This window comes from Prionailurus bengalensis, chromosome A2, assembly GCF_016509475.1.
Source record: "Prionailurus bengalensis isolate Pbe53 chromosome A2, Fcat_Pben_1.1_paternal_pri, whole genome shotgun sequence".
Classification (NCBI taxonomy): domain Eukaryota; kingdom Metazoa; phylum Chordata; class Mammalia; order Carnivora; family Felidae; genus Prionailurus; species Prionailurus bengalensis.
Window position 1 is genome coordinate 111,118,949 of NC_057348.1, and position 10,447 is coordinate 111,129,395.

General features: G+C 37.0%; 1 protein-coding gene across 1 annotated transcript in view; it reads left to right on the forward strand.

The window, feature by feature from the left end:
* HDAC9 (histone deacetylase 9) overlaps positions 1 to 10,447 on the forward strand; it is a 939,997-nt gene that overhangs the window by 922,833 nt on the left and 6,717 nt on the right. The gene's annotated exons all lie outside the window — the stretch shown is intronic.

The following is a 10,447-nucleotide window of genomic DNA, read 5'->3' on the forward strand; positions in this document are numbered from 1 at the left end:
ATGTACATAACAGGCATTAGATTGTCTGCCTTGAAGGAGGAAGAAAAAGTAAGATAATAATGGGATTCAAACAAGTCAATGAAACAAGAGAAAACACATATTACTAAATGACATTATTCATATAAACAAAGAAATACTGTTTTAAAAATCATAGGAAATTAAATACATTTTGGGAAATGTACAAGAATGTAAGGCAAATACAAGAATTTAAATTTATGCTATATATTTTCTCAAGTTAAATTGTTTACTTTCTGCTTTATATTTTTGTAAGTTATCTTAACCTGTGATTGCTGGACTGAACAGATCCTTCTCTTAAATATATGTAATCTTCACCCTTTATTGACAGAGAATCATCAGTGTTCACTGTTAAGTTGGCTGGCTAGAGTAGAAGTTTATGTCTTCCAATTAGCCAAACTATTGTACTAAAATTTATCTTTGGAGGTTTTATTTTATAGATATTGTTGACCTTACTGTATCTGCATCTTACCTACTTACAAATGGAATTAAATATAAAAATGTAAAGATTGCATCTCTTCCCTTTCCCTATCTCTTTCCACAACTGTATTTTTGCTCATCAAGGTAAGCTTGGTGTATATGTACATTGATTATGGAAGTGGGGAGCCCCCACATTTCCAGAGCATTGCTTCTCACTGTTTCACAAAAAAAAAAATACATTAATGGGGCGCCTGGGTGGCTCAGTCAGTTAAGTGTCCGACTTCGGCTCAGGTCATGATCTCGCAGTCTGTGAGTTCAAGCCCCACGTCAGGCTCTGTGCTGACAGCTCAGAGCCTGGAGCCTGCTTCGGATTCTGTGTCTTCCTCTCTCTCCCGTTCATGCTATATCTCTCACTGTCTCAAAAATAAATAAACGTTTAAAAAATTTTTTTTAAAAATACATTAAAAGGTCATTCCTCACCAAGTTCATTTTCTAAGTGTTTCACAAAGATGATTTCTTTTTAAAAAATCCTTTTAAAGAAGTATGTAGACTATAAAACAGATATCTAGGGGATAGGAATTAAATAAAGACAATACCACCTCCACTGAAAGCTATGTATGTGAAAAGGGAAATACTATAAATTATCACAGTGGCAGATGTAAATAATACAGTTCTTCTGTAATTGTTCAACACTTTACAGTGTATAAAGCATGTTCTCTTAAATTACATCCCTGAGGGCAAGTCAAGGAATATTTCAGTTTTAAAGAGAAAATTGAGACTCTACAAATGTTGACTTGCTCAAAGTTAAATTTTAGAAAGTGGTAGAGCTGGGACTTAAGCACAGAGCATTTGCTTTGAAATCCAGGAGATTCTACAACTTTCTATGCTACTAACACTATCTCTATGCAGCAAGACACAGAGAGAATTGGTTAGTTATGTGGATGCATATTTGATTCAGTAGAAGGTGGGGATTAGTAAGTGGACTATTTCCAAAAAAGTGGTTAGTATGAAATAATTTTTTTTTACTTTAGAGAGAAAGTGCATGAGTCGAGGAGACAGAGAGAGGGAGAGAGAGAGAGAGGGAGAGAGAATCTTAAGCAGGACTCACACTTGGTGCAGAGCTAGACATGGGGCTTGATCCCAAACTCTGGGATCATGGACCTGAGCCGAAATCAAGAGTTGGACATTCAACTGACTGAGCCACCCAGGTGCCCCAAAGCATGAAATGATTTTGAAGGGAGGAAAGAGAAGAGAAGCATCTGTTCATGTCCTCAGAGTTTAGGCTGGACATGTATGTATCTGAAGAATGCACAGATCATCCACCAAGGATAGATATGTGTTACTTACATCTGTGACCCATGGAACGTTTTCTCTCTATACTATTGTCTCTGAAATTCCAGCCATAATTGAGTCCTGGGTATGGGGGTAAAGATCATCTTATTGTAGATTTGGGTTAGAAATAGGAAAATTCAGGTTGGGGGAATGATGTCACTATTATGGGAGAGCAGAGACCTGAGCTTTTTTCCCCCAACAAAGATCAATAATTGGATACCTGTCCACGAACAAAAACAGCTCTGGGAGAGCTTAGCAGTCTACTCACAAACTTTAGCAGAACAGTGGAACAGAAAACCTGAGAATAACCACATAAAAAGGGAATGAAGAACAGCTTCATTTTGCCTGAGTCATCCATTCTCCAGACTGACACTACTCAGCACCAGGAGGGCCTCAGCTAGAAAGAGTTCCCCTTGCTGGGAAGAGGAGAGTGGGATGAGTGACCAGCATCCCCACCCTTTTGGGACACTGCAGGAAGGACCTACTTCAGTTTCACCCCACCCAGAGAACTGGCAAAGCTGAGACATGTAGAGATAGCCTGGAACAAGGAAGAAGTGTGGGCACAACCAGTATCAGAAATGCAATGGGAGGGGCGCCTGGGTGGCTCAGTCGGTTGGGCGACCGGCTTCAGCTCAGGTCATGATCTCACGGTCCGTGAGTTCGAGCCCCGCATCGGGCTCTGTGCTGACAGCTCGGAGCCTGGAGCCTGTTTCAGATTCTGTGTCTCCCTCTCTCTCTGACCCTCCCCCGTTCATGCTCTGTCCCTCTCTGTCTCAAAAATAAATAAATGTAAAAAAAAAATTTTTTTTTAAAAAAAAGAAATGCAATGGGAGTGATCATGGTTCCCAGTGACATGCTCTGCAGGGAACCCAGTAGCTTTTACTGCTGAAGAAACCAATGTCCAAAACAGCTCCTTCAGACCCCCTGGAGATTTTACACCAGGTTTTTACCCCAGAGGTTTTCATGTTCATGTTATCTAGTTTCCCAAGTCTCTCCTCATTTCTTCCCTCTGTCCCCCATGCCTCTGCAGCCTGGGATTTATACTGGCAGCCAGCCCCAGCTTGTGTGGCTGCACCAGTGCAAGACACCAACATGGACCCCTGCCATTGATCCACCACCATGCACAGACTCAGGGATAGCCCCTCCAGCTGTGCACCAGCACGCTGCTGGCCTGACTCTCATCACCAGCCTCCACTGCCATTTGTGCACCCATAGCAAGACCCTGCAGCCATGGGAGTCCATTCTGACAGTCATGGCCCCCACAACTGGCAGAGAACAGGATTCAGCCCTATCTTCTGTCTCTGGCCTGAACTCTTGAGCCCAGGAGCAGCTAGGCCCTTCAACTCTGTACCTGCATACTCTTGGCCAACTCACTAGCCTCAACTGCCATGTTTATACCTATGGTGAGGCCTTGCATCTACAGGAGCATACTCCAAAAGTCAAGGCCCACAAAGTTTCATGTAGGCCCACATCTAAACCTGACTCAGACCCAGTGATTTGAACCATTGGGCTCACCTGCATCTAGCCCCTTCAGCTGTGTCCTTGCACCCCACTAACCTGAATCCCAGCATTGGCCTCCACTGCTGTGCCCCTGGGAAGGCCTTGTAATCACAGGAGTGATTATGAATTATTGGAATCTCAGTAGAAGAAGGTGACAGAAAGCTTATTTAAAGTAATAATGGCTTAAGGTGCCTGGGTGGCTCATTCAGTTGAGAGTCCAAATCAATTTCTGCTCAGGTCGTGATCTCGTGGTTTGTGGGATCAAACCCCACGTCTGGCTCTGCACTGACATTGTGGAGCCTGCTTGGGATTATCTCTATCCCTCTCTCCTGCCTTTCCCACCCTCAAAATTAATAAACTTAAAAAATACAAAGTAGTAATGGCTGACCTTCCCAAACCTGAGGAAAGATTTAGATAACCTGGGTTCATGAGACTAATAGGTCAGCTCAAAATTCCAATACAAAATTATATTCTTGGGGGTGCCTGGGTGGCTCAGTCAGTTAAGTGTCCAACTGATTTCAGCTCTGATCATGATCTCATGGTAGTGAGATTCTCTTTCTCCATCTCTTTCTCCCCCTCTCCCCCACTCATGTGTGTGCGCTCTCTCTCTCTGTCTCTGTCTCTCTCTCGCCACAAAACAAAACAAAACCAAAAAAAAAGACCTTCTGTAAGACACATTATAATAAAACTCTAAATCAAAGACAAAGAGAAATTTAAAAGTATCAAGAAAAAAAAATTATCTCATACTAGGGAACTTCAGTAAAGATATCAGTGGTTTTCTCAGCAAAAACCTTGTAAGCCAGGAAAGAGTGGGGTAATATATTCAAATGCTGAAAATAAAACACTGTCAACCAGGATAGTTTATTTAGCAGAGTGGTCCTTCAGAAATGAAGGTGAGATAAATTTTTTTCCAAACAAACAGAGGCTGAGTAAATTCATCACACAACACCTGCCTTAGAAGAAATGCTGAAAGTAGTTCTTATAAGCTGAAGAGAAAGAATGATACTGAATAACTTGAAAACATGAAAATATTCTGTATACTAGTAAAGGTAAGAATACAGTCAGAATCAGAATGTTCTCATACTGTAATGTGATGTTGTATTAACCACTTAACTCTAGTGTAAGAGTTAAAGGGCAAAAGTATTAAAAATAGATATAGGTACAATAATTTCTTAACAGATACATAGTATAAAAAGATGTAAAGTGTGACATAAAAAGCGTAAAATGTAGGGAGGAGGAGTAAAAGGGTAGAATTTTGCATGTGAGCAATGTTAAGTTGTTATCAGATTAAATAGACTGTTATATGTACAAGATGTTTCAAGTAGGCCTCAGACTAACCACAAAACAAAAAGCTATAGTAGGTACACATGAGATAAAGAGAATGGAATCAAAATATACCACTAAGAAGAAATATCAATTCAAAGTGAAGACATCAAGAAAGGAAGAAAGGAACAAAGGGACTACAAAACAGCTAGAAAGCAATTAACAAAACGGTAAGTTCTTAGTTATCAACAATTATTTTAAATGTAAATGGATTAGATTCTTCAATCAAAAGGCATAGCATGGCTAAGTGAATTTAAACAAACAAACAATACCATCTACATACTGCCTATAAAAGACTACTTTAGCTTTAAGGACAAACATAGGCTCAGAGTCAAAGAATGGAAAAGACACTTCATGCAAATGGAAACACAGAATAGAGCAGGAGTAGCAGTATGTATGTAACAAAAAATAAATTTTGAGTCTAAAACTGTAATAAGAGGCAAAGGTCATTATATGTTGATAAGTAGTTCAGCTAATCAAGAGGATACAATTATAAATATACATGCCACCAACATTGTAACACCTAAATAAATTGAGCAAATACTAATGGATCTGAAGGGAGTAATATACAACAATACAATAATAGTAGGTGACTTCAGTACTCCACTTTCTACAATGGTTACATCATTCAGAGAGAAAATCAGTAAGAAAATATTGGACTTGAGCTACACTTTACAGCAAATGGATCTAACAAACATAAACAGAACATTTCATCCAACAGCAGGAAAATATACATTTTTGCTCAAGTGAACAAGGATCATTCTCTAGGACAAATCAAATGTTATGTTACAATACAAGTCTTAGCAAATTTTAAGACTGAAATTATACCAAGTATGTTTTCTGACCACAACGGTATGAAACTCCGAACCAATTGCAGGAGGAAAACTGGAAAATTCACAAATATATGGAAATTTTAACACACTCTTGAACTAATTGTTCAAGGATGAAATCAAAAGAAAATCAAAAAATGTCTTGAAATAAATATCTTGAAGCAAACAAAAATGGAAACAGAATATACCAAAACTTATGGGATAAAGGGAAGGCAGTGTTAAGAGGCAAATTTGCAACAGTAAATGCCTCAATAAATAAATAATCTTAAAACACCCAAGTTTACATCTTAAGGAACTTCTAGAAAAAAAAACAAACTAAGCCCAAAGTTGCTAGAAGAAAGTACATAACAAAAATCACAGCAGAAATAAATGAAATAGAGAATAGAAAAACAATAGGAAAGATGAACAAAATTAAGAGTTGATTCTTTGAAAACTAAAAAGGTTGACAAACCTTTAGCTAGACTTACCAAGAAAGAAGACTCAAATAATAAAATTATTAATGAAACGGGATACAACTAATACCATATAAATACAAGTGGCATAAGAAACTACTATGAACAGTTATATGCCAACAAATTGGATAACCTACAAGATATTAATAAATTCTTAGAAATATACAATATACCAACATTGAATCATGAAGAAATAGAAAATCTGAACAGACCAATAATGAGTAAGGAAATTGGATCAGTAATCAAAAACCTCTCAAACAAAATTCCAGTCCCAGATGGTTTCACTGGTGAATTCTTCTAAACCTTTAAAGAAGAATTAACAGCAGTTCTCAAACTTGTCCAAGAAATCGTAAAGAAGAGAATACTCTCAAACGTCTCTTAATATACCCCATATTGCCTCAATATCACAGTCAGATACTACAAGGATTCTACAAAAAAAGGAAAATTATAGGCCAACACCCCTGATGAACATTGATGTGAAAATCCTCAACAAAATACCAAGTAATTTCAACTACACATTTAAAAGATAATACAACATCAAGTGGAATTTATCCCTAGGATGGTTCAACATATGCAAATCAATCACCATGATACACCACATTAATAGAATGGAGGATAAAAATCATCTGATTCTCTCAATAAGTGCAGGGAAAACAACTGACAACATTTAACATCCTTTCATAATGAAAACTCTCAACAAATTAGGTATAGAAGGAACATACCTCAACATAATAAAGGCCATATGACAGACCCACAGCTAACATCATACTCAACAGTAAAAGTTGAATACTGTCCCTCTAAGATCAGAAACTACATAAGGGTACCTATTCTCACCACTCCTATTCTACATTGTACTGGAAGTCCTACCAAGAGCAATTAGGGAAGAAAAAGATACAAAAGGCATCCAAACAAGAAAAGAAGAAGTAAAATTATCTCTGTTTGCTAGTTGCAGAATACAAAATAAGATCTATATACCAAAAAGAAGACTCTGATGAAAGAAACTGAAAATGACACAAAGAAGGTTTAACTGTTTGGAAGTGTCCATACACCAAAGTCATCTATAGAGTCAATGAAATTCCTATCAGAATTCCAATGGCATTTTCCACAAAAATAGAAGAAAAAAAATCCTCAAATTCATATGGAATGACAAAAGACCCTGTATAGCCAAAACAATCTTGAGAAAGAACAAAGCTGGAAGCATCACACATCCTGAGTTAAAACTGTTCAAAGCTGTAGTAGTCAAAACAGTATGGCACTGTCATAAAAGCAAACATAAACCAATGAAACAGAACAGTCAGCCCAGAAATAAACCCTCACATATACCGTCAACTAATATTACCAAGGGAGCCAAGAATATTCAAAGGGGAAATAATCTCTTCAGTAAATGGTATTGAGAAAACTGGACATTCCCATGAAAAAGAATGAAATTGGACCCTATCGTACACCACTCACAAAAATTAACTTGAAGTGGATTAAAGACTTACATGAAGACCTGAAACTATAAACATAGTTATAGTTTAGAAAAAAAATAAGGAAAAAAGCTTCTTGACTTTGGTCTTTTGCAATGAATTTTTTGGATATGACAAAAAGAAGAAAAAGCAACAAAAGCAAAAATATAAACATGTGTAACTACATCAACCTAAAAGTTTTTCACAGCAAAAGAAACAATCAACAAAATGAAAAGGCAACCTATGATATAGAAAATATTTGCAAACACATGTATATATGTGATATATGGTATATTTGCAAATCATGATACATATATAAGGGGTTGATATTCAAAATATATATGGAACTCATACAATTCAATGGCAAAAAGTAATAATTTGATTAAAAAATGGACAAAGGACCAGAACAGATATTTTTCTAAAGAAAACATACAGATGGCCAACAGGTATATGAAAAGATGTTCAACATCATTAATCATTAGGGAAATGCAAATCAAAACCACAATGAGATACCATTTTACATCAGTTAAAATGGCTAGCATGAGAAAGACAAGAGATAATAAATGTTAGTGATGGAGATTGCTTAATAAATTAAAAATAGAACTACCATGTGATGCAGCAACCTCACTACGGGGTATATAATCCAGAGGAAACAAAATCAGTATCCTGAAGAAATGTCTGCACTCTCATGTTCATTGCAGCATTGCTCACTACAGCCAAGACAAGGAAACAACCTAACACCTGTCTCCATTGATGGATGAATGGATAAAGAAAATGTGGTATAAACTTCCAATGGAATATTATTCAGCCATAAAAGAGATTCAACATGAGTGAACCTGAGGGCATTAGGCTAAGTGACATAAGGCAGACAGATAAATACTCATTTGTATGATCTTACCTATATGTGAAATCTAAACCTATTGAACTCAGTATGTATATAAGATGATGGATTCTTTTTTTTAATGTTTATTTTTGAGACAGAGAAAGAGCAAGAGTAGGGGAGAGACAGAAAGAGAGGGAGACACAGAATCCGAAGCAGGCTCCAGGCTCCGAGCTGTCAACACAGAGCCCGATGCGGGACTTGAACCCATGAACTGTGAGATCATGACCTGAGCTGAAGTCGGACGCTCAACCAACTGAGCCACCCAGGCCCCCAGATGATGGATGTTAACTAAACCTATTATGATAATCATTTCACAATATATGTAAGCCAAACCATCATACTGTACACCTTAAACTTATTCAATTATATATGTCAATTATTTCTCAGTAAAACTGGAAAAAGTCCACATTGAACTGATAGAAACAGAGAATAGATTGTTAGTTACCAGGGGCTGGGAGTTGGGGGAAATGGGACAATGTCGGTCAAAGGGTACACACTTTCATTTATAAGATGAATCAATTCCAAGGATGTAATGTAAGGCAAGGTGACTATAATTAACAGTAATGTATGCATGAAAGTTGCTATGAGATTAAATCTTGAATGTTCTTACCATAACAACAACCAGATGGTACTTACATGAAGTGAAAGATGTGTGTTTGTGGTAAACATTTTGCAATATATTTGTGTATCGAGTCATCACATTCTACACCTTAAACTTATACAATGTTGTATGTCAGTTGGATCTCAATAAAGCTAAAAAAAAAATAGGAAAACTCAGTTTCCATTAGAGTTTTCTTCTCAGCATGCTGATAATTTTAGTTTGGAAAGATTTTAATAGAGTATGACTCATTTAAATAGTTTTTTTTTAATCTTATATAACAATGCTAAATGCTTTCTCACAACCTCCTTATCCAGTATACTCTTGGACAGGCTATAACTTCCTAAGAAATGATTTTTTTTTTAGTACTCACGTGGACTGATTTGGCACCCCTTTAGGAAATGTCAAATAATGAATATCTGATATTTCTCATGCTTTAGAGGATGCATTAAAATCCTTTTTATTACCATCTCATTGATATTATAAAAACACTAAGTTAAAATGGCAACTACTTGGGGCACCTGGGTGGCTCAGTCGGTTAAGTGTCCGACTTTAGCTCAGGTCACGATCTCTCGGTTCATGAGCTGGAGCCCCGTGCCGGGCTCTGTGTTGACAGCGGAGCCTGGAGTCGGCTTCAATTCTATGTCTCCCTCTCTCTGCCCCTCTCCTGCTCGCACTCTGTCTCTCTCTCTCTCTCTCTCTCTCTCTCTCTCTCTCTGTCTCTCAAAAATAAATAAACGCTAAAAATTTTTTTAATGGCAACTACTTTATTTATAGATGCATAGAAATCTTGATTTATTTTCCTTATAAATGTATAAAACAACATGGCTAAATAGTTAATTTGTCTTCAGGAGCAGCTTTGTTTTAAACATAGCATTTTTTTTTCCATTATGAAAGTAACTCATAGAATCATGGCAAGTATAAACTATATGAAAAAAATGAAAACCACCTATCTATTACTGCACCATCCAAAGAGAACCATCATCCAAATATTGTTTCCTTAGTTTCCTGTGGTAGCATAGGCATAACTCTGTATCTCTGAACCATTCACACAATTGTATGCATATGTTAGATGACAAAGGGACAGATCCAAAGTATTAAATAACTAATGTCTCATAGTGTTTATTGTTTACAAGTCAAGTTCGTATCTTTTTTTTTAACCTTACCTAATTCTGTAAGGAACATTTTTTCCCTCTGGTTTTGAACCTGAAGCCACTGCTTCATGGGAGTGCAACATTAGCAGTTACAACATTAGCAAATCGCAGAGCTCAGACTCAAACTCACTTCTCTCGGCATCTCAAATCCCAGTAGTCTTCCTCAACAATCCAACTACCTCATGTATTTGGATTTCTCCTACAATCTGTCCTTTTGACTAAATTAAAAATCATTCTAAAAGTTTGCCTTAAAACACCCTCAGAGTGTTACTAAATTAAGTTTAAATATCAAGTATAAATTTCCAAGCAATTAGTTTTGGTTTTGCCTGAGCAGAACACCCCACAGATGATGCCGAATAAAAACTATTTACACACTTCCATAGAGCATTTCTTGTAAAAATGTTGGGTCTGTAGCAGTGATTTACTAATCAAATTCAGAATTTGATTTGAAATGCCTCCGGCAGGCAGCCAATCCAGTTATGAAAGAACAGA